The sequence below is a fragment of the Echiichthys vipera genome (genome assembly GCF_963691815.1).
Source record: "Echiichthys vipera genome assembly, chromosome: 18".
Classification (NCBI taxonomy): Eukaryota; Metazoa; Chordata; class Actinopteri; order Perciformes; family Trachinidae; genus Echiichthys; species Echiichthys vipera.
The window spans coordinates 4,502,345-4,528,322 of record NC_139843.1 but is presented as its reverse complement, the minus strand read 5'-3'; the positions used below and the strand labels follow the sequence as shown (position 1 = coordinate 4,528,322).

The 25,978-nt window shown below is 43.2% G+C and overlaps 1 protein-coding gene across 1 annotated transcript in view; it reads right to left on the bottom strand.

The window, feature by feature from the left end:
• Positions 1-15,306, bottom strand: part of LOC310960911 (thyroid hormone receptor alpha-B) — a 163,670-nt gene extending 148,364 nt beyond the window's left edge. Inside the window, exon 1 of the mRNA XM_083932763.1 lies at positions 14,996-15,306. The gene's annotated coding sequence lies outside the window, so the exon portion shown is untranslated. The remainder of the gene's footprint in view (positions 1-14,995) is intronic.
• Positions 15,307-25,978: the final 10,672 nt, after the last annotated feature.

Below are 25,978 nucleotides of genomic sequence, written 5' to 3'. Positions count from 1 at the left end.
GCAGGCGCCACCATTAACAATGAATACCTATTTTACTTTTGGAGGCAGTTAATGACAGAAATACATTAAATGGCTATTGCAGGAAAAATGCTGAATGGGATCCAGGGTTAGGTTACGTAAAAATCTTAAGGATTATGAATTCCATGGCAAGAAAATAAAGCAAAAGTGCACGGCTAGAAAACCTTAGAGGGTAATGGAGAAAATATGTTGTGTTATAATATTAAATGTCATACTGAAATACAATGTAATGGAAACAAACGGCTGCCTGGAAGCTTGGAAATCAGTCTTAATTATAAATGAACTGTTAAGGTAATGATTCAGAGTAATATGTTTGTATTTAACAGGGTAGGTTAGCAGTAGGTGAACATACAGTAGGCTACTGCACAGTCTGTGTACAGGAGGAGAGCTGCTTAAGGCACAATCAAGGGGAAGGACGTCGGCAGGCAGGGGGTAAGGGAGGCAAAGGGTCGCCTTCGGTCAGCTAATCCCCCATGTCAGATAAGGGTCCGCACACACACACACACGCACGCACGCACGCACGCACGCACGCACACACAATGGACTATAAACAATGTACTTTCACATGATGCCCACACAAACAGGAACACATAGAATACATTAACTCACAGCAGAACACAATCCATCAACCATCTCTCCCTTCATGCTAGTTCCTCGCTCTAATGTTATCTCTTTCTTTCTCTCTCTCTCTCTGTGTGTGTGTGTCTCTCTCTCTCTCTCTGTCTGTGTCTCTCTCTCTGTCTCTCTGTGTCTCTGTGTCTCTCTCGCACACAAACACGAGTAGAAGGCCAGCAGGGTCAGCACTGCCTGCCTTGGCACAGATGAGGACTACAGATGTGAAAGCAGGGAGAGCTTGCTCTAGGACCAGCTGGAGCCTGTCCAACCTGGACATGGGTCAGGGACACGACTGAGAGACTACAGGCAGCATTTGGAGCCTCTTGTCAGGGGCCGGCCAGCTCGTCACCGTCGTCGGTCAACCCTAGGCCGGCACCCAGCCAAATCCTCTATGAATGCCCCCCCGTGGGCCAATTTGATTATTTTGACCGCTCATTTTCGCACCTCTGTAAAAGACAAAGGGTTTCATATATATAGTCCTGTCAAATTCTTAACATCATAAAAAACAGCCTTTTTTCACTGTCCTCCCTTTGCAACACTTTCAATTCTCATCTTGGAAAGAAGCCTGTCGCTGTAATAACTCTCATCTATAGCGGTGCTTTTTCATTTTTAGCATATGTGTCAACGATAGCATTAAATCCTATTTTGGTGTCATCAAAATGTGCAAATTTCACACGTAAAAGTCAAGACCGTTGAACAATGAGTTGTTGTAATTAACGACTGACTTTGACAAACGACTGTTTTGATGTGGGAACTTGTTCCTGTTATACAGCACTGTTGGCTTATAGCTGCCCTCGGTGTCCGTCTGCATTAAACAACATCAACAGTTGTTGGGTACAACGTTAAACACTCGCTGGAGACGGTTCAGGCAGAGCTGTACAAACAGGGAGCGGGCCGGCTGAAAAATGAACTGTAAGTGCCTTTGTGTATATCCCTCTGTACAGTGCTGCACAAACACAGAGTATCTAATGCAACATATGTTCCTCGCAGGGTTGTGATCTCTACGAGCTTGAGTGATAACATCTTGACCAAGAATAGCCGCCTGCGTGTGCTTGTGAACGCGAGTGTGTGCGGATGTACCTCTGCTGGTGTGAACGTGTGTTCCTAAATGCATGCATATCAGCTGTATTAGTGGGCTTGTGTGCAAAGCTTGCATTCAACTTCCCTAAATGTTTTTTGTCCAGTGCGACCATGCCACAGCTTCTGCACTAATGTAACTGCACTAACTGTACACTAATCACAGGGAGATTGCCTCACACCTTGCCTATCGAGTTCCCTGCTCTCTGGGCCAGCGATGTGAAAGGAAACACGAGCTTGTCCTCCCCGCACCAAACACGCGGAGACGCTGCAGAAATACAGTGCTCCCACAAGCCAGCCTTGGATACAAACACACACATGCGCGAAGAAGCTTTAACGCACAATACAGCGTGTGCCAAATGCCAACAAATGCAAGTGTGTAAAAAGAAGAGGTGTTGGCTTCGCTAGTGTCTCCTGTACGCCGGAGTTTATTGATTGGCTGCAGTTGAGACAAACTGAGATGAGGAATGCGTACTCCTGCCAGATCACCGAGTCTCTCGATACTTTTACGAAGACAAACGTGCAAGCAAACACACGCAAACACACGCACACAGCCGCGGGGCTCTTAGCATTAAGCTGGTATTTCTGGACCTCCCACTGTGGAGCTCTCCATCCCTCGACTTGGCAACGCAACACTAACAGGTAGAGATAAAACACACTCCCTGGCTCAGGTAAACAGCAGAGCAAATCCCCGGATTAATGATTCATTCGAATTGGACCACAATATCGAAGTTGTGTGTAGGATAAGGGGACTTCTTGTAGCGATATGTTAATGATTGTTTGCATGCCCCTCGTCGCTCCCAAACTACTACTTTAAGCTTTTTAAAAGGCTCACTTCCTGGTGTGTTCACGAGCAACAGAATATCCTTGTGCAACAGCCCTCCTGATGAGGAATTAAGGATGTTTGATTTTCTTGAGGGCAGCCTGCCAGCAGCACAGCGGTTACGCTATCGTTAGTGTGATCATTTTCTAAAGCTGAACAAATTTCCCCTTTTCAACAACCCGCTGTAGACCTTTCTCATGAATCACATCCTCCATTTCCCTCCAGAGATTAAGACGAACGTGATGCCTGGCGTGAAAAGAATAATCATTGACATTTGAAGTGCAAGTGTTTGTTTTTTCCAATAATACTTTATAAAAACAACAGCTAAGCAAGAATAATTCATTAGAATTAATGAATCCGAATGAACGGTTTTGCCGTTTTATTATGAAATCATGTAATTCCACGCTGTCTGACAGTATAATAGAATTAGGACGTTCATTTCCTGGATTAATTGATTTGTCTATAAAAAGTCAGTCTTTCTTTTCAAACACCCCAAGCTGACGTACTCAAAAAGCCCAAAGACATTAACTCGACTATTGTTGCAAAGCCTTAGTAATAACAGGTTTACAAAGGTTACATCCGTGGACAGTGAGCATCACCGAGTGAAGCCTGCAGAGTGGCTTTGGATTAAAAAAAAATTCACTTCCTGCCCCTTCTTGCACCTTCTTGCTACTGCTGAGGGCTTTGCTGCTGAATCTGAAAAACGCTGTCTATTAAGCCACAAAGACAGAGGGACATAGAAACAACTGATGTTCATTCATTCATTCATCCATCAATCAATCTTTAACCGCCTGTCCCTGTTAGGGTTCGCGGGGGGCTAGAGCCGATCCCAGCTGACATCGGGCGTGAGGCGGGGTCCACCCTGGACAGGACGCCAGTCTATCACAGGGCACATAGAGACGAACAGAGACAGACAACCATTCACACCTACGGGTGATTTAGAGTCATCAATGAACCGAACACCTGCACGTCTTTGGACTGTGGGAGGAAACCGGAGAACCCGGAGAAAACCCACGCAGACACGGGGAGAACATGCAAACTCCACACATAAAGGCCCAGGCCGGGAACCTGGAACTTCTCGCTGTGAGGCGACAGTGCTAACCACCACACCACCATTAAAATATCACATTAAGTATTCAAAATCAGATGCTCAAAGCTAAAATGTATGAAAATCACAATGATAATCTTATATTTTTAGCCCATCCTTTAAATCAGAGTTCACTTAAAATGCAAACTAAACAAGAAGAGTCTGGAATGAGAAGCGTGCCAGTGTGTGAGTGTGCAGGAACTGATAATAATCAAGAGAAGGTGGCGAATAAACACGTTTATCACACGCACTTTTGGCATCACCGGATCAACAAACTGGTGTGAAGCTGACTCACTTGTGTTTCCTGTTACCCCTCCACAAATATACCCAGTACCCACCTGCAGCTGTAATATAACAGCACACAATTACCGCCACAATCATTATTTGTTCACACGGTGAAAGATTAACTATCCCGCAGTCTGACGTTCACACAAGAAGTGACAGCATGTGATTTCATGAACAAAATGTACTGAACATGGGGCCCGACTTTACTTTTCTCTCAAATGCAACACACTCAATAATCGGAAGAAAGGAAGAGATTCAAGCTTCGGAAAGGTTTGGCTAAGACGACGGAAAAAGGAAAGAAAGGTGAAAAGAAAGGTGCTCGGTGGGCAGTAAAAGGAAGGCCCGGTGGAGGGTGGGTCACTGTCAGTCACACTTCGAAGAAGGCCAACTAAACTCTGAAGTGATCTTTAACCTCCCAGACAGTCATAACATAAACCAAAGTCTAATTCTTCAGCCAGGAGAATATCACACACACACACACACACACACACACACACACTTGCGGCCCCAGTCAGACAGGGTTGTGACTCGAGCACTGTGAAAACCAGACATGATGACATAAATGGAGCATTTTCTTAAACTGAGGTAGATGCTTGCTGTAAATTATTAGGAGAGCCGCTAAGAAGCAACCTGCCATAACTGAACACATTTAAACGTTTATAAGGGTTGAAAGCAGAATCCCTGAGCTTTAAGGACTTTTTTCAAAGCCTAATAATAAAACATTACTACGTAGTTGTAACCAACATACCTGTGCTGTAATTGTACTTGTATGCCAACTAAACAGTTGAAATAGCTAGCTAAAACGAAATAGTTGTAATAGTTAGTTTAAACTAAATAGTTATCTAAAACTAAAGCGTTGAAATAGTTAGCTAAAGTGAATAGTTGAAATAGTTAGCTAAAACTAAATAGTTGAAATAGCTAGCTAAAATTAAACAGTTGAAATAGTTAGCTAAAACTAAACAGTTTAAATAGTTAGCTAAAAATTAACAGTTGAAATAGTTAGCTTAAAGTAAATAGCTGAACTAGTTAGCTAAAAGTAAATAGTTGAAATAGTTAGCTACAACTAAACAGTTGAAATAGTTAACTAAAAGTAAATAGTTGAAATAGTTAGCTAAAACTAAATAGTTTAAATAGTTAGCTACAACTAAACAGTTGAAATAGTTAACTAAAAGTAAATAGTTGAAATAGTTAGCTAAAACTAAATAGTTTAAATAGTTAGCTACAACTAAACAGTTGAAATAGTTAGCTTAAAGTAAATAGTTGAAATAGTTAGCTAAAACTAAACAGTTGAAATAGTTAGCTAAAACTAAATAGTTGAAATAGCTAGCTTAAAGTAAATAGTTGAAATAGTTAGCTAAAACAAAACAGTTGAAATAGCTAGCTAAAACTAAATAGTTGAAATAGCTAGCTAAAACTAAATAGTTGAAATAGTTAGCTAAAACTAAACAGTTTAAATAGTTGAAGTGGTTTGCTGAAACTAATATTAAACCACTGAAATAGTTAGCTAAGACTAAATAGTTGAAATAGCTAGCTAAGACTAAATAGTTGAAATAGCTAGCTAAAACTAAACAGTTTAAATAGTTGAAGTGGTTTGCTGAAACTAATATTAAACCACTGAAATAGTTAGCTAAAACTAAACAGTTGAAATAGTTGGCTAAAACTAAATAGTTGAAATAGTTAGCTAAGACTAAATAGTTGAAATAGTTAGCTAAAACTAAATAGTTGAAATAGCTAGCTAAAACTAAATAGTTGAAATAGTTAGCTTAAACTAAACAGTTGAAATAGTTAGCTAAAACTAAACAGTTGAAATAGTTATGTAAAACCTAACAGTTGGAATAGTAAGCTATTTTTAATCCTTCAGTTTTACTCAAAGTAAATCTATCTCCTATTTGAAATGAATTCCACACACATTTGGAAGATGGCGGGTGGTGCTGACGGGGAGGTACTTGAGTTCATGTGATAGGGCTGTTGGGGTTGCTGCTGCAGAACAGCCCCGTTCACTCCTGACACTTGTAATCCCACACTGTCTGGAGTAAAAAGCCCCGACTGTAATGAAAACCTGCATGTTTCTTTACTCTGAAGGCCAACTGTATAACCACAGATCCTCATTTTGGTCCACTTGGTAGCATACAGGACAGAAGGTGTTGGAGGCATGCGTGGTCGCCCTCGATCGCAATCCCAGTTTGAAAATAACACAATGATCAAAAGGCGGAGCTTTTGTGGAAGCTGTTGGAACAAGTCCATCCGAACTTCCTCAAGCGTGACAGTTTTAAAACAGAGAGCAATAAAAACCGCAGCCTTTTCTTTCCGCACAGCCAATTATTTATCCAGCTCCTGAATCAGGAGAGGAATTAGAGCAGCGGAGGGCTTTGTTATAATGTTTTTTTCAGATTTAAACAAACCAGTTTACCACATAAATGAATCCCCGGTCGAGTTTGATTTGCAACAGCAGCAAAATAAGAGCATTAAACTCACTTTGATTGGATGAAACGGACGATCTATTCTGTACCGATGGATTGTTTTCCCTACGCTTATGAAATGCTGACCTATATACGCTGGGCTACATGTTGGAAGAGTAGCCATAGTGTGACTTGGGTCTCGGCCAAATTTTTAATTGTGGGGTTTTATAGGCATCTCTTGGCTCCCAGTTATTCATTACCTCTGCGGATAGTATGTCGAAGCATGGAAAATTTCCAAGTGGAAACACAGTAGAACCGTTTCTTTCTTCTGCCTCTTATCACATGCAGTTTAACACTATTGACTTAATCATTGAAGCCATCAACCGTCCTTTCCTTTACCTTTGAGCCGTGCTCGTTGGCCGTAAAACACACACAGTACAGTACAGTACAGTACAGTAAAACAAAATAGAGTTCAATTGATTATTAAACTAATGAATTAAGTCTCATTTTTCTAGCAAAAAGTCCACACATTCACATTCATTCACATTCACAGGTTCAAGTTTTCATTTTTTTGTATTTGCTGCTTTCATCTGTATTATTCCTTTGTAAATGGAATATTTACGGGTATTGGACTGTTTCATTGGACGAAACAACCAATTTGAAAACGAGATGTCTAAGAAAACTCAGAGCTCGGCTCGCCACAGTGTGCAGAGAGATGCAGCCAAACTACAAGTTGGGGACAGTTTCATTTTTAGTGGTGAAGTGCGGTCAGATTTTACCCGCAGCCAATCGGTACAAGAGCCTTGCAACTCTGATGACATGTTGACCTATGTCAGGGGTGGGCAACTCCGGTCCTGGAGGGCCACTGTCCTGCATGTTTAAGGTTTCTCCCTACCCTAACACACCTGAGTGTGAGCTGATGCTTGTCACAGTTTGACTATTGTTAGACTCAGGTGTGTTGGAGCAGAGAGAAACCTAAAGCATGCAGGACAGTGGCTCTGGAGGACCGGAGTTGCCCACCCCTGAACTGTGTCTACCAACAATTTCTTCCTGCTTGAAACACATGAAAATGCCTCTTAACCGCAGAATAATCTTATTAAAGGGCCAATACACTGCTGCTTGTTGTGTGTTCAACGTTGAGCTCTGGCCATTTTTAAACAATCGATCAATTCATTGAGAAATAAATCCTTAGATTACTCCATAATGAAAATAATCATTTGTACAGCTCCAGTACCTGTACCATCACACAAACTGCTCTTCACTGGACACCAGAAGGCAAGCGCATAAGAGGCAGACCCAAGAACACCTGGCGGAGGACTGTGGAGGGAGAACTGAAGATCATACCTGGGGTTCTGTAAAGACTCTGGCCCAGAACAGACAGGAGGGGAGATCCTTTGTTACTGCCCTACATGCCAGCCGGCATATGAGGCAGTAAGTAAGTAAGTAAATACCTGTATACAGTATATATCTATATCTTATATGTACTTTATGTACAGGTATAAACATACAGCATACAACAACTTCATTTCTGCATCTACCAAAACAACATAGCTATCAATTTCAAGCGACTCTTCAAATATTGTCTGCTATTTTAAATGCTCTTGTCTCTAATGCCCAGATAAAAAAAAAAAAAAAACTCATAATCTCACACATGAGTTCCTCTTGGGAACTCTGATTATAAACTGATTATCTTCTGCCCCGGGGGCACAGATAGTCAAATTGTTGTTGCCGGTTTAATCTCAAAATCCACATGAAGGGAATCCCTCTGTACGCAACAACGCCCCGGTATTTATGACACAGTAGCTAGAAGAAGAAAAAAAATGTAGCCGCTTCATTGTCTTGGGAACTGGTTGTTTAATATGTCTGTAAAGGCGTAATGACTTAATTTCTATTCCGTTGCATGAATTGAGGGAGCTCTCACAGAGAGCGAGTGAGAGAGCGGTTCAGCGCCAGCAAATGTCGGATGGACTCCTGCTCGTAAAGTGCTCCGCTTCGCCGCGGCAAAAAATAAACCTCATGGGCCTCGATGCCAAGTATTCCTGTTGATGAAAAGCCAGTTGTGAGTGGCCCCAGTTGTGCCCGAGCGGAGCCAAGACGACTGGTGTTAATAAGAAAGCAGTGTGCCTGCGTGGAACTGGCCCGCTCTGCTCTCTGCCCAATAAAGGCTATTTTACAAATGATTATTTTCCCTGATAATACGCTCAGCACAGGCGGCCTGAGAGAGAGAGAGAGAGAGAGAGAGAGAGAGAGAGAGAGAGAGAAATATAAAAGACAAAGGGGAAGCCTTGGGAAACCACTGCTCAACAGAAACAACTGAAAAAAACGACTGAAGAATAAAGCAAGACCTAACAAAAGGGAGGGGCTGAAGACAAAACACAACACTGAGAGACAACCGCAAACTTTTTAGAGCACGCTGGCTGACATCATGCTCTTGTGTGTCAGGGGGGTGGGGTGTTACAGTATCTCGAAGAGCACAGAACACCCCCCACCCCGCCACCCACGCCCCCACCAGTGGTGTGTGTGAAGGCCGGTGCAGAGTGCACTGATAATCTCTTGTCGTGTTCGCCATGACAGCGTGTTTATCAGCGGCGGAGCTTCACGAGCCTCCTCCGAATGCGACACAAAAGCCGGCTTCGACATCGCGCCGAAAGGTTAGCCTCATTCAACTCAGATAATGAGGTTTGAATCACCACTGAGGACACACTCATTACTCTGCGTGACACATATTACAGCAGGGAACAGCATGGAATTTCTTTTATGGCAGACACATTACTTCTAAGAAATACTGCTATATAATACAATAAGTGTGTGTGTGTGTGTGTGTGTGTGTGTGTGTGTGTGTGTGTGTGTGTGTGTGTGTGTGTGTGTGTGTGTGTGTGTGTGTGTGTGTGTGTGTGTGTGTGTGTGTGTTGCTCATCACTGCCACACATCTGCCTGTATTGTAATTAAAATGTGGAGCTCCAGGTGACATTTTGGCCGGCCTCATTTAGAGAAGAAGATGACGTGCGCAGCTGTTTCCCTGGTTATCCGGTGTTGAGGACGGAGAAACCGGGTGGAAAAAATGGCAGGAACAGACGGTCCTGAGTGGAGCTGCAGAGATGAATCGATTCTCTGTCAACCATTAAATCACTCGCCAACTGTTTTTGATCAGTTTGAGACTTTTTTTTAAGGAATAAAAAGGCAAAATTCTCTGATTCCAGCTTCTTAAATGTGAATATTTTCTAGTTTCTCTCTTCCATGGCAGCAAACTGAGTATCCTTAAGTTATGGACAAAATATGACATTTAAAGACGCCATCTTGGGCTTCTAAAAACACTGATCCACCTTCATTTATTACAGTTTTCTGATTTGATAGACCAAACATCTAATCAGCTAATGGAGAAAATAATCAACAGTTTAAACAACAATGAAAACCATTAGTCAATCGTTATTTGAAGCCCTGGTCCTGAGGAACTTAGGGCGCACTCACACTGTCCTTCCACACCGCACACCGTGCTTTAGGGTCCTTGTCCCCCCCTCCAGGCCCGTTTGTAGTCACACTACCTGGGCCTCGGCAAATGCTTCTTGCTGCCTATACGTCATCACGCCGTAACACGTCACACGCATTGATGACGTCATGGCGATGCGTGGCTTTGTTTCCAGATCTTTCCGTAGACCTCGGAGTTTTTGTGCGTCTTGTCGACTGTTTTTGAATCTTTTCATCGACCAAATCTGCAGTAAACACTCCACCTCCACATCACACCAACGTGAACCTTTCACCGCCATTGTTTTAAATGTCCGCGCATGGTCCCTACTTCTTTTTTCTGTCAGAACAGGCGCACAGAAAATGACGTGAGAGCCGCCGTAGGCCTCGTACTCGTGCTTGTACATGTGCAAACGTGCTCTACAAAAGCACATCTCTCTCAAACGAGCTGTGGACGCCCGCTGCTAGACGCGGAGCGGTTGCACTCACACTGGTCAAACAAACTAGGCTCTACCCAAACAACGTGTTTTGGCCCGGTGCGGAAGGACAGTGTGAAGTGACAGCGCCTGTAAAGTTCGATCGACTCGCAACTCGGATCCATGACGTCTTTTTAAAACTAGCTAGTATAGCTTATCAATTAGCAAGATTATGAGAAGCATTTCCTTCTGTAACAGTCTGAGCAGACGCGAGAGTAACATGTACCCACACATAAATAGAGTAAAAAATGAATGGCCGCAGGAGGGTATCAATGATGAGAGAGGACAGTGGGAGGCCCCCCCTCCCCGGCAGGACCAGGATAGATCAATATCAGGGGACTTGGCGTACTTTTTGAAGAATCTAATAACCTTTCCTCAACAGCCTTCTTGTGACTGCACACGTGGACAACCCCTGCTTAGATTAAGGGCGGAAACACGGAGACGACAGATAAATTCAGCAAATTCAACATTGTTTTGTGGATTTATCACCGTTGTAGCTTCACAAATGTCAATAATCTCTGCTTTTGCATTATACATCAAGTATCTTCTGGGTTGGCTGAACAACATGACGAGGTCAACTTGGACTCTGGGGACTTCAGATCATTTACATACTGAATATGAGTTGATCAGAAATGAAAATAGCCATTTGCTACAGCCGTAATATTGATTTAGGATATCAACACTGACTGACACATTGTTTAAATGGGTGGAACTATATGCACTTTGACCGCACTACGCCTCTGGCTTTATGGCAAGTTCACCCAAATCTGGTTCTCTCTGTTGTTGTTTTTTTGATAGCTGTCATCGGCTGACGTTAGCGCTTGTTGCAGCGGGCCTCTGTCAGACTGGCATTACGTCATTTAAGTTAACTTCACCCGCCCAGATCTAGGTTTAAAAACAACGGCAGAGAGCAAAAGGACTCTAGTTAGCATACATGCTGTTTACAGGTGAACTCATGGAAGAATATTACCGTACGCTACCTTTCATGCACTGAAAGCAACAGATGCAACAAGCTTCACATACAGTCTATCTCCAGTCAGCACTGGAACAAGAGGATGTTTCTGAGACGTAGCGGGCCTTGAGGCAGCGGCTGGCTCACCCGAATCAGCAGGTCAACATGATCCCTTTAGTGATTCAACTCCGTTAATTGGTCTGCATAATGATGTGTAGGCATACAAGCAAAGGCGCCTGATGTTTGTCATCGGAGTCTCTATTAAGAGGCTGAACTTTCTGCTCAAACAGGAATAAACTGAATTAAACATTTCTATACAAGTGCAATTGGATAAAGACGGCTTTGTTCGTCTTAATGCAGTATGATAGTAAACACAAGCTATACTCTCATTCCCACAAAATCTATTCGCCCCGCTCCACGGCAGAAACCCGTGATGATCAGATGACTTTCTGTGGTCGGCTGCGTTCACCCCTCGCTCAAAAGATCCCATGAAACAACCTACGAGTCTATATCATATGGGTGCTGTAATCTAATTAGTCATAGGCGAAAACACAGACAACTTGGCGGTGAAGCGCCTTCGGGGCCCAGCTTCTATTGGACGAGGAGCAGTCAACTGTGGTCAAGCAGAAAGTAAAGGCAAGACAATAACAGACATGTTATTCTATGGGGGGGACAACTTTAAACAAGTCGCATCATGTGACGCTAATCCGAGCTAATTGGCTACAAATATGTCCCCTTTGCTTACTGTACCTGCGCTCAGCGTCCAGTAATGTTGCCAGGGAAATCTAAACCAGCGCAGCGATGTCCTGAGGTATTCAGCCTGACATGTGGTTAAACAATGTAGAGGATTCGTGCAATGTTGAGGACATTCCTTACACTGAGATGCATCATTAACACTGACAAATGCTACAAACATCTCATTCATCTCCATTTGACTTTCATCCTGACAGACGAAAAAAGGGAGGAAACCAGAGGCAAATCCTTGGATCACCCCTCTCACCAGACTCAGCTCAGGAATAGATCTTGACATATTGGCCTACCCAGCATGCCCTCTGCCTCTCTAGACAGCTCTGACATCATTATACAGCAGATACAGACCAGGACATCAGCTGCACAGCCAAGGTTATATAAGTGAACGGCTCCATGTTTGTAAGCATTGAGCGCTGCTGCTCCACCACCACGGGGAATAGGAGGGGATGGGAGTCGGCGAGGAGAGGAGAGGAGAGGGGGTGGGGGTGGTGGTGAGGGGGGTGGGCTAAGGAGAAGGAAAAAAAGAGCGAGGAGGGCCAAGGAAGAAAGACAGAAACAGGGCTACAAAAAGAGAGGCCCACTGGGGTGCATGCTGCTGGGAGAGACTGAAGAAGGTCACCCCTGGCCCCTAAAAGGAGCCCCAGCAAACAGGAAGAGGAGAGAGGGAGAGAGGGAAGGAGGAGAAGACCAGGTCACGTAGGGTTACACCCACCCACCTTCTGTATGTTCTCTCATGTACAGCGCTGTTATATCACTCACTATTCCCTATGTACAATAAAGGTGGGGGGGGGGGACTAAAGTGCCGGTGTGTTAGAGAGCATCACCTACATGTTTCGAGGTGTGTGTCTATTTGATTCTGATGGAAGATCTTTTGTTGACACAGGTTGTTGCACTCTCCATAGCCCACATTCGGTCTATTTAAAATCCTATCCGTAGAGAAAAATGTTTATGCTGGATTTGTCCCGGGCTAATAATCAACCCAGCGAAAGAACACCGGCTAATGATTAATGAACAGTGGGCATCTGGGGCCACACCAGCTGATGTGACATAAATTAGCTTTGTTTTAGTCTGGTTTTGTGTCGAATCCTGAGACTCTGTGGAGGTTTAGCACCACATGCATTTACATAATAAAGGCAGGAAACATGATTTATTAATAAAGGTGTACGTAATCTCCCAGACACCTTTGTACTTGAGAGCTTTAAGAGGAATAAATGAGCCCATGCACTACTTAAAATGAGAGTGGGACGTTTTTTGAAAGGTCGCAGCATCCTCTCAAGACAAATAATTCAGACGCAAGAGAGTCAAAACTATTCAATTTTTCACCGGGTGCCATGTTGATGGGAAAATCCATACGCCCTGCCTTTTAAAATAAGTCTCAGTGTGCCAGAGGAAATGCTTCTGTTGCCAGATTGATGGATTGGACGGCAAGAGCAGACAGCTTTTAGACTGTCACTCTCTATCAGGAGACGGCGAGATACTACCGTGAGACGAATGCCACTGAGAACGGAGACCCTGAGAAAGGCTCCGGGCAGAGCAGTTACCTTGAGTGATTTAATTATTACAGCGCTGTAACGTGGCGACGAGGGGCTTCACACACACACACACAGCTGCAGACACACGGGGCGAAACTGTCAGCATTATATTCATAATCTGCTGCACTGAGATTATTTGCATCAGGGATTTTTCACGTGGTCTGAGTGTACGATTAGAGCGTCGGCGGTTGTCAGCGGGAAGTCAGCGGGCAGTCTGCGGGACGGCAAGTGTTCCTTGGCACGACACTTTGGTTCCTTCATAATCAGCTCAGGCAACTTCCTGGGCAATGTTGTCTTTGTTGCAGAAAGTACACCCCCATTGTATTGAGTTGTACTGTGTTTTGAGGGTATGTTTTTCTGAAACACACTGGAACACACACACACACACACACAAACCCACACACACACACAGTTGAGTCAGAGCGTCTGTGGTAATTGTATACCAAACCCAGACAGTTTGAATGCCGTTCGCACTGTGCCTCACTAGAACACTTTGTTCTGATATTGGCAATTTGCGATTCGTATCAACTGATGATATCAGACAATGATTATCCGGGATGCGCGGGGCCATTTGTTGTGCTCCAGTCAGTAATATCCCCATGCATTAAGCAGAAAATAAAGCCTGCTTCCTGTGAGCATCCCCGGGACGTTTCTGCACCATGATAAACTATGTTTCCAGAGATACACGACCCACTTTTCACACGTTTGGTTGAGAAAGCACAAAGAGGAAGGGAAGCAAATGCACGTTTGAGGCTGGGATTCCCTTTCATTACAGCCTTCCTTACACTGGGTACAGCACATCTGGATCAATAGCACTATTATAAACACCGGGATGACGCTGATATTGTCAAAAGAAGAACCCAAAGTGTGCACACTCCTGCACACTTCTGCACCTCAAGGAGACAACAGAATTAAGGTCAGGCGACAGAAAGTGGAAGACTCCCAGCAGCCGACTCCCTGTAAACACTATGGGTGTATCATAGCTGGTGATCTTTATCGATCAGTCTGTCTGCATCTGAGTGTGTGTGTGTGTGTGTGCGCGTGTGTGTGCATGCATGATTGGACCATGCGCGCGCCAGAGTGCAGCAGCAGCAGCAGCAGCAGAAGCAGGCATGCATCCAAGTTCGGGCCTGTGTGCAGCCCACAGTGCAAGCATGATACAGTACAAGACAAATGACCGCTGGTCCGGCGGGGCTGTCCGTTTAACTGGCAACTAACCAGAGTGAAACGTCAACAATTGGGACTGCAGACCAGCGAGGTTAGACCCTGCCTACTGTACAGTGCACTGTGTGTGTGTGTGTGTGTGTGTGCGTGTGCGTGTGCGTGTGTGTATACCTTGGCTGCTGATCTGATCTGTCAAACCGGCACCAGGCTACTGGAGCTACTAGCACCGCCAAACAACTGCATTCACACACACACACACACACGGTCACGCAAACACGCACACACACACGCACGCACGCACACACTCACGCACACACACCATGCTGGGGACGAAACGCCAGATAACGACACTTACCGTCGGTTTTCCCCCCACACGCGGTCCGGGCACCAGCTCGGGGTTCGGGTATTAGGCGGAAACGAAGCGGGAGAAAGTCAGCGGGGCTCCTCCGGGTTTCTGCACACAAGTGTAGCCGCTACACTCCCCCCTCGCTCCGGAGCCCAGTCCCTGCTCTGAAGCGGCGGCTGCTGCTGCTGCTGCTGCGGCTGCGGCGCCTCCTCGCACCGTTCAAAATGATCTCCCTCCGCGCTCACACTCCCGCGGCTCCCCGGTCCTCCTTCCTACGAAGCTTTACGGGCTGGAAAAGGAGCTATTTTGTTCCCAATGTCTCTCTTTTCTCTGCCTTCCAGTAGCGTTTACATGGGCTGCAACGACAGGAGGGAAAGAAGCACAGAAAAAAAAAAAAGAAATACTACACGGTCGCTCCTCCCTCCAGCCTGCCTGCCTGCCTGCCTGCCTGCCTGGCTGCCTGGCTGCCTGTGTACTGTACAGTAGAGGGGAGCTGGGCCGGCTGAGCACTTATTAAAACGATCTACCGCTCTCTACAGGACCACCACTGTAAGGCACAGGCTGCACGCACACACACAAGCATGTTGGGACGGGAGGAGGAGGATGTGAAATGCGGAACATCCGCTACCTTGGGTCGGCTCTGCTTTCCTTATTTATTGACTTCATCATGACGGCGCTGAAGCTCCCCCTTCCTCCTCCTCCTCCTCCTCCTCCTCCTCCCCTGTGGGAAGGTGAGCTCAGTCCACCTTGTGCTAGGTAGATCAGAAATGACAGATCTGGGGACAGCACTGGGGTGTTGAACAGTGTAATAGGAAACACTGTCCTCTAATAATTGGATGCCTCTGTAATGAGTCCAACTCTTCTCTCCAGATATTGTTCATTTCATATCATAATAATGATATGTATCATGATAGAGCACGGTTTCTGGAGACCACATTCATTCACAGTCTTTATGAAATCAAGCTTATTTTTGTATACTCCTGTGCACGGACGTATTCTGAGACAAAGGGCCCCTGGGCACGGACGTGTAAGAGGCCCCCCACCCTGTCTACGTAGGAGCAAGACACCCAAGTTCGAAGAATAGATTTTTAGTCATTTCGTGGTCATTTTATATCCATTTTGAGTTGTTTTGTGTCTTTGTAATTGTTTTGCATCTCTGTTTTGTTTTTGCAACACATCTATTTTTAACCATTTTGCATCTTTTTGTGGTGGTTTTACATCTTTTTGTAGTCATTTTTCATCTTTTTGTGGTGGTTTTGCATCTTTTTTTAACCATTTTGCATCTTTTGTGGTGGTTTTGCATCTATTTTTAGTAATTTTGCATCTTTTTGTGGTGGTTTTACATCTTTTTTTAGTCATTTTGCATCTTTTTGTGGTGGTTTTACATCTTTTTTTAGTCATTTTGCATCGGAGAAAACCCACGCAGACACGGGGAGAACATGCAAACTTCACACATGAATGAATGAACTCCACACAGAAGGGGCCCAGCCGGGATTTTGAACCAGGAACCCTCTCGCTGAGAGACAGTGCTAACCACCACACCACCGTGTCGCCCCATCTGCAGAACATGCAGAAAGAAAACCGCTGCCAAAGGCTACGTTAACATTTGAATGTTAATGCAAACAAAATGTGCATATTTAATTGGTTTTCAATATAAAACCTGGTGTTTATTCGCACTTTGCGACTATTTTCATCACATCTTAACAATACTGTGATGATTTAGGTCACTATAGCACTGTTGCTGTTTGCTCATGGAGGAATCGTTGGGTCATAATGTAAGTCATAGACCTGTCTCTATATGGAAAGTGTCTTGAGATCATTTTTGTTATGACTCGGCACTGTATAATCATGATTTCAAATTGTCCTTCCGTTTCATCTTTAATCACGATATCTCAATATGATTTCATCACCATACACACCATAAAGGATCATAATGAATTATCGGGATTAAAGATGAAACGACAATGACAATTTAAAATCATGATTCATTCAATTAAGTTTTATTTATGGTGCCGAATCATAACAAAAAAGATATAGAGAGATAGGTCTAGACCACTGATAAGTTATCCATCAGTGAAGTAAGTTTGTCCGAGGTTTTGAAATATCAAAATAAAATGAATAATAATAGAAATATGATTAGTGTTTTAAATAATAAGCCAAATAAATCAAAGAGTCAGTTGACGGCAAATTAACAACAATGTTTATTACGATTAATGTTGGGAAATTAATCTTTTTCAGTCTGTTGTTATTTATCTTGATTATCACACACACACACACACACACACACACACACACACACACACACACACACACACACACACACACACACACACACACACACACACACACACACACACACACACACACAAGCATGTTGGGACGGGAGGAGGAGGATGTGAAATGCGGAACATCCGCTACCTTGGGTCGGCTCTGCTTTCCTTATTTATTGACTTCATCATGACGGCGCTGAAGCTCCCCCCTTCCTCCTCCACCTCCTCCTCCTCCTCCTCCTCCCCTGTGGGAAGGTGAGCTCAGTCCACCTTGTGCTAGGTAGATCAGAAATGACAGATCTGGGGACAGCACTGGGGTGTTGAACAGTGTAATAGGAAACACTGTCCTCTAATAATTGGATGCCTCTGTAATGAGTCCAACTCTTCTCTCCAGATATTGTTCATTTCATATCATAATAATGATATGTATCATGATACAGCACGGTTTCTGGAGACCACATTCATTCACAGTCTTTATGAAATCAAGCTTATTTTTGTATACTCCTGTGCACGGACGTATTCTGAGACAAAGGGCCCCTGGGCACGGACGTGTAAGAGGCCCCCCACCCTGTCTACGTAGGAGCAAGACACCCAAGTTCGAAGAATAGATTTTTAGTCATTTCGTGGTCATTTTATATCCATTTTGAGTTGTTTTGTGTCTTTGTAATTGTTTTGCATCTCTGTTTTGTTTTTGCAACACATCTATTTTTAACCATTTTGCATCTTTTTGTGGTGGTTTTACATCTTTTTGTAGTCATTTTTCATCTTTTTGTGGTGGTTTTGCATCTTTTTTTAACCATTTTGCATCTTTTGTGGTGGTTTTGCATCTATTTTTAGTAATTTTGCATCTTTTTGTGGTGGTTTTACATCTTTTTTTAGTCATTTTGCATCTTTTTGTGGTGGTTTTACATCTTTTTTTAGTCATTTTGCATCGGAGAAAACCCACGCAGACACGGGGAGAACATGCAAACTTCACACATGAATGAATGAACTCCACACAGAAGGGGCCCAGCCGGGATTTTGAACCAGGAACCCTCTCGCTGAGAGACAGTGCTAACCACCACACCACCGTGTCGCCCCATCTGCAGAACATGCAGAAAGAAAACCGCTGCCAAAGGCTACGTTAACATTTGAATGTTAATGCAAACAAAATGTGCATATTTAATTGGTTTTCAATATAAAACCTGGTGTTTATTCGCACTTTGCGACTATTTTCATCACATCTTAACAATACTGTGATGATTTAGGTCACTATAGCACTGTTGCTGTTTGCTCATGGAGGAATCGTTGGGTCATAATGTAAGTCATAGACCTGTCTCTATATGGAAAGTGTCTTGAGATCATTTTTGTTATGACTCGGCACTGTATAATCATGATTTCAAATCGTCATACCGTTTCATCTTTAATCACGATATCTCAATATGATTTCATCACCATACACACCATAAAGGATCATAATGAATTATCGTGATTAAAGATGAAACGGTATGACAATTTGAAATCATGATTAATTCAATTAAGTTTTATTTATGGTGCCGAATCATAACAAAAATGATATATAGAGAGAGATAGGTCTAGACCACTGATAAGTTATCCATCAGTGAAGTAAGTTTGTCCGAGGTTTTGAAATATCAAAATAAAATGAATAATAATAGAAATATGATTAGTGTTTTAAATAATAAGCCAAATAAATCAAAGAGTCAGTTGACGGGAAATTAACAACAATGTTCATCACGATTAATGTTGGGAAATTAATCTTTTTCAGTCTGTTGTTATTTATCTTTATTATCACACACACACACACACACACACACACACACACACACACACACACACACACACACACACACACACACACACACACACACACACACACACACACACACACACACACACACACACCTTCGTATCAATGTGGAGAGAACGATGAGTCGCTGCAGCACAGCACCCCGAGCAGTTAAGGGTTCAGTGCCTTGCTCAAGGGCACCCCTGCACTGCCCCAGGAGGTGGACTGGTACCCCTGGAGATATACTGTATCTGTCCACTGGTTCGTGCGGGCGACTCTCCAGTTCCCCTGGTCCCTGCAGACTGAAGCCTCAGCCGGCCACATTAATCATCACGGTCGTTCATGAAGCAGAAATGCAAAACATTTCCTGGTTTCAGCTTCTTCTAAAACGTGAGGGTTCTCTCATTTCTCTTTGTTGTTTGTTTATCAATGTGAATATTATTAAGGACAAAACAAGCCAATTTCAATATTTTCATTAATCCTTTAGTTCATGAACATTAAGAAAATCCAAAATAGTTAAATAGCGTGTTTGATCCAACCATTAGGTGGAAACCCAAAGATACTCAGTGGAAGATAAAGCGTCAAATACTCACAATATAAAGAAGTAGATCTTTGCATTTGAGCTGGATATTGAGCATGTTTGGTCTTTATGATACATGAGTAAAGGGTTAATCAAGCATCAAACTTGAATTTGGATTAATAATCAATCATTTAAGTTATGAATTATGCAAAAAACAAAGACATACAGCTCTTTATCATATGAATTACAGCTGCAACTTGAGATTATCTGGATCACAAATGAATCGGTTGATTTTTTTTTTTTATTGGTTAAACTTTTGTCACTAAAAGTTCAAAGTGACGTCGTCAGAGTTTGTTGTTCTTGTCCCAGAGATTTTTCACTGACAGACAAAAGCAAAGAATCATTAATTTAAAAAAGTCGACAAGCCGCTTTTACAACAACAGTCAATCAAAAGAATATATAAATAAATCAATGAGAACAATCGTTACTGACACATTTCACTGTATATTTGTCTAACAGAAGTTGTGACAGATATCTGATGGTGGTGGTGCCTGCTGCCGTGGTCCTGCATGACGCTTCCTGCTGCTGTTATAATCTATCACCTTAGCTGTGCTTGTTTCTACTATTCTGCTGTATTAATAAGTCATATTCACATTACTATAGATATTATTATAGTAACTGGAAGTGTGTCTGTCTCTGTCTTTGTCTCTCTCTGTCCATCTGTCCGTCTTTTCTCTCTCTCTCTCCTTTTCTTCCTCTCTCAGGTGCAGACAGATGTGCGTCCTCCACAGAGCTGGGTCTGTCTGACGTTCCTGTCTGTTAAAGTGAAGGTTTTCAACGCCACCGTACTCTACGGGGGAATTGTTGGGTCTCTGTAAATCATAAATAAGTCATAGAGTGTGGTCTTTACCTACTCTGTAAAGTGTCCTGAGATAACTGTTGTTATGATTCGACACTATAAATAAAATTGAATTGAATTGAATATCATTAGTATTGTTTTTGTAAGCAGCACTTGGTCGTTAGCACAGAACAAACAGAAGCGGAGTGGATAATCCCAAGCTCGCTATACATCATTCTACTCATTTAATGGCCACCGACAAATCTATGGACGTGCAGATGGATAGACAGATGGACGGAGAGGAGTGAAGACAGAAGATAATACACTCTGCTTCTTTTGATCAAAACAACAGTTGGACAAACAATCAAAACCTACAACACTTGTCATAATTGCCTCAAATAGGCTGAACAACAGAGGCGACAGAACATCGTGGATCGTGGCGTCGATGCACATGAATGATCTCTTAACATATAACGTAGCTGCTTTTGTCAAGTCTTACGTGCCATCACGCTCACCCAGGTGCAGGTGCAGACCCAATGAAATAAGGTTGAATTGGTTGGCTTTCATGTTTCAAAAGATTTCTCCTTCCTGTCTTCAGTCTTGCTGAACGTATCGTATTCGAACTGTAGCCTGCAAACAGTCAGAGGTTTCTTTCCCACTAATATTCAGAGAAATATTCAGAAAAATCAGCAGCTGTTGAAGTGGCACAATCTTCCAGCACTGTATGTCCAGAAGTGTGACATTTACATTTGATGGTTTTCAATTGCAGGAGGGAGAGGAGAGGGGGGTCTCCACTGCAGCAGCACACATAAAAGATCCCTGCTTTTTATCTCAAACCGTGTGTGTGTGTGTGTGTGTGTGTGTGTGTGTGTGTGTGTGTGTGTGTGTGTGTGTGTGTGTGTGTGTGTGTGTGTGTGTGTGTGTGTGTGTGTGTGTGTGTGTGTGTGTGTGTGTCTATGCCATCAGCTCGGCTTCATACATGATTTGATGACATGCTGTTGTTGTCATTTGTGGAACCGTTTAGTTACCGCTTCCAGGAAGAACGTCTTCTACTGAATTCTACAGCGCAGAACCACTAAATACGTCCCATCTGCTGACAGCCTCGTCAAAACAACGGACGTGCTGAGAATTGTCACATGCTAATGACTTAGCTCTGCATTCGATTATACCGGTTTCTTTGGCCCTTTTGAAGCGGTCCTTGCATGCATGATCTACAGGGTTTGGGAGTGCAAAATGTTATCTGGTTCAGTCGCTGTGACAACGTCAGTTAGGGACACCCAGTTACCAGATTCCCTACAGGTTGTCCGGTTGCAAGAAGACATCACAGATTTTCAGAGGAGATTTTCAGGTTTAGATTCAGGACAACGTCTCCCGGGTGTGACTCAACCGATGATACGATAAATCTGACGGACTGCTGAAATTCAAATTTCTATTATTATTCCTACAATATGCACATGGAAACTACAGTATGGCTCAGGTTCAGTTTAGGAAACTAAACCATCAAGGTCATTGGATTTTTTTTTTCCAAGTCTATCACTAACTTTTGAAAGTTGTTGCCAGGTTGGCTGAAACCGAAAATATCATTGCCTCTAAAATAGCCTGTGCACACACAAGTAAACGCACTTGAAGCTCTGTCATGTGCAGCGTTTCAGGTTTCGGTTCCGACAATAACAGCAATGTGTAAATATCACTAACGCAAAACTGGTTGCCAATTTCTAAAAATTGTCGCTATCAAGCCCTGTCTATGTTAATTCAGCACTTACGTCATATCGACGACCCCGGGAAGAGTAGCTCTGTTACAGCACAGTAGCTAATGGGGACAAACAAACAGATATGTACTGTATATTGAAAGTGTTTTGCTCGCAGCAATCACACTCTGTTCTTACTGGTCTTGAAGTAGCCCCCCCTAAAGCGACTACAAAAACCACGGTCCTCGTGAGAAAATGTGTTCTTATATGCGTCTGGAGCCAACATGAGGCTTCAGCAGAAAGAGTTTTGTAAGAAAAAAGGGATAAGATTGTTTTTAGTCCGAAATTCCTCCTTTGTGTTTCCACAGACAGTGTTCTCTTGCTAAGCCACAGTGGAGAAATGTGTCGTCATACATCTCATCTCATCTCATCTTCAGCCTCTTATCCGGGGTCGGGTCTCGGGGGCAGCAGCTTTAGCAGTGGACCCCAAACTTCCCTTTCCCGGGCCACATTAACCAGCTCTAAATGGGGGATCCTGAGGCGTTCCCAGGCCAGTGTGGAGATCTAATCTCTCCACCTGGTCCTGGGTCTTCCCCGAGGCCTCCTCCCAGCTGGACGTGCCTGGAACACCTCCCTAGGGAGGCGCCCAGGGTTCATCCTTACCAGATGATCCTGAACCACCTTAACTGGCTCCTTTCACCGCGACCTCGTTCTTTCGGTCATGATGTCGTCATACAGTCGCAACTAATGATTCATTTAAATGTTGGTTTGTCTGTCGATTACTTTCTGGATTAATTGATTAGTCGTTTGGTCTACAAAATGGTAAAAAGTACAGCTGAGGCTGATGTGAATGTCATTAAGTTTGCAGGTATTTGGTCACAAACCGCCGAAAAGTCAATGTGCTTAAGTGATTACAATTCCTCCTTTGGGGAAATGTTTGCACCAGACGTCATGGCAACCCATCCAGTAGTTTACATATTTCACTATGCGCCAAAAATGTCTCACTCGTGGTGACACAAGAGGAAAAGTCAAGGAATCACCAAAGTAAGAAACACTGTCTGGAAAACTGCAAATCTCCGACCAGGCAATTCGACGCCAGGACTAAAAATCAGAACAAGTGGAAAAAAAATCGTTTTCATGGTTACATGTTTAAAAAAACAAGCACGGTTGCTCGAAACCCTGGCCTCATGTAAGTGTCTTAAACACCCATCCACCAGCCCAACCTCACTTTGGCTGCGTTTTTATAAATGTCACTCTACTTTCCAACGTTGGCATTGAGCGTTGGCATTTGGACGCACGTCTTAAACTGCAGAATCGTCCAAGTGAACACCAACACTGCAGATACTGGGCTGTAGAGTAGACGGAGATGTTAATGAGTGCAAGAATGGACAGATGGATAATAGCCCATCTATATGAATCTATTCCCACCACAGATTGCTGAAAAATATGGGCATGGCATCTGGGACCCGCCAGGCTATTCGTCGACATTACTGAAGCAGCAACATTCCCATTTGGTCAAAGGGAATTATTATTTTATTTTATTTTGTAGGACTGCGAATTGGTCATGAATTGGTATATATGTGTTTGTATTTTAGATATGTTTGATTGACAATATATCTGGAGGTGCAAAAGTGCTAAAACAAACATCTTGTCACTTCAGGTAAAGCTGTGATTCTAATTAGCTGCATGTCATTGTGGTTAATTGCATTTGATCACTGAATTGTCTTGCCGTGCATGCGAGTGTTGATCTTAATCTTAATGTTCTTTGTTTATCCTGTGGAAACAGTGTATTTCCATAAATGTGTTGTATGAATACATGTTCGCTCTAATCAGCAAACACTAAAATCAGACTGAAAAACACCCAAACACACACACACACACATACACACACACATGCGACGCTACCATTCACATGTAAATCCGTTTTTTTCAGTTTGCAAGATCTCCAGCCTTGGTTTTTACTTAAGTGCGTACAAGGGCAAACATGGCATTTCCAGCTTTATGCCTGCCCCTGCTTTTTTCCTTGTGCGTGTGTGTGTGTGTGTGTGTTTCTGTGTGTGTGTGTCTGTGTGTGTGTGTGTCTGTGTGTGTGTGTGTGTTGGAGATGTTAATCATTGCTGCTACTCAGCTGGTATTTTAAGCTTGGGAGTGAGTGTGTGCGTGCGTGCGTGCGTGCGTGCGTGTGGACGATGCACTTGATACTATAAGAACTTTGCTTCCATTTGTTAGCAGGATTTAAAACCATGGATTAAAACGCAATAAAAATCACAATCTGTGTGTGATAAACTGGATTAACGCTTATATTCCCAGCTCTTATCCCGCCGCAGCACCCTATATGTTGTCTGTGAGCTCTCTGTCAAGGAGTTAATTCCTGTGTAGCCTCTTCTACATTTGTACAGTCACTATTTTAGATTATACTTAGATTATAAATGTTTTATTAGTTCATGAGGATTCTTTAATGCGCACAGTTAAGCCGGTAAATCACAGTGATGGACCTAAAGCAATGTGCAGGAACATTGTCAGGTGTTGTTCATCGTTTAACAAAAGACACTATCACAGCACTCTGATCAGTCTTTGGCAGTTAAGGGAAAGATAATATTCACTGCTTTGTCTTCGCACATGCTTAAAGTGTAGGTGTGAAAGACAGTCCGCTGAAATGCAATTTATCCAAGGTGTAAAAAAGCCACGCAGAATTATGATGCATGTTCTTTCCACTGAAGCGCTGCATTGGTTGGTAACCATTTATTCAGCGAGCCTTCTGAAAGCGTAAATGACAAAATACGTTGTTTGTCCTCTGGAACAACGAATAAAAGCGTTTTCTAATGTAACCCTCCCGTCACTCATGGTTACAATAAGAAACGCGTGGTGATGGTTGGATCAAACTGATGCTGTTGGGAGCACAGTCTCCATTTCTTTGTTTAGCCAAAGACTAAATATAAAACATGTAATCAAAGTCATAAGCAGTGGAATAGATGTCATCTATTTTCTTGCTGAAGAGACTCTTGACTTCCAAGCATGGCCAATATTTGCTTCTTTGTACGCTCATGATGGGCATTAAAAAAATCATCCACTTCTCCTTTTAAATGGTAAATGGACTTGTACAGCGCCTTTCTAGTCTTCTGTCTACTCGAGTGGCTTTAACAGTGATTGTCACATTCACCCATATGGCAGTGGACGTTCACACCACATTCACGGCACGGGGAGCAATTCAGGGTTCAGTGTCTTGCCCAAGGACACTTCGACGTGTGGACCGGGGAAGGTGGGGATCGAACTGCCAATCTCTCGAATGGAGGACGACCCACTTGCTTGTGAGCAGTGTGTGCTTGTTGAGCGGCGCGATCTTATTAATCAGCAATTTTATTACAACTTTCAATTGAAATCCAGCTCAAATAATAATAAATGCATAATAGACAGGCTTCTGAAAACCAATAACTGAAAGGAAGTTGAATCTTTGATGCGTTGATGAAACAGTCACACTTGAGTTTGTCATTGATGACACTGGTCTTCTGACCTCAGTTCACATTAATTTCCTGCACCTTTGCACTTGTGTTCTTGACACTTACGTGGGTTGTGTGCTACCTTGTTGGCATAACAAAAGGTAAACCCCACTTAAACGGCAGGCTGCACCTGTGACATTTGCCAGCAGAGCCGAAAAACTACTACTACAAATGAGAAGCCTCAGCCTCTTTGAATATGCACATGGACCCCGAGCAGCCTCCACCGTTTAGCTAAATCTCTTTTATGAGCTTTTATGTGTATACTTTGCAATGTAACATTTTCCAATTAGCCCTTACGTCTTTCAGCATCATAGCCCCTTTGTCCAAATGCAAACAAGTGAGAGTTAATCTAACAAATGGCTGTCAAGGCCTGATACTGGAGAGGCTCTGCTC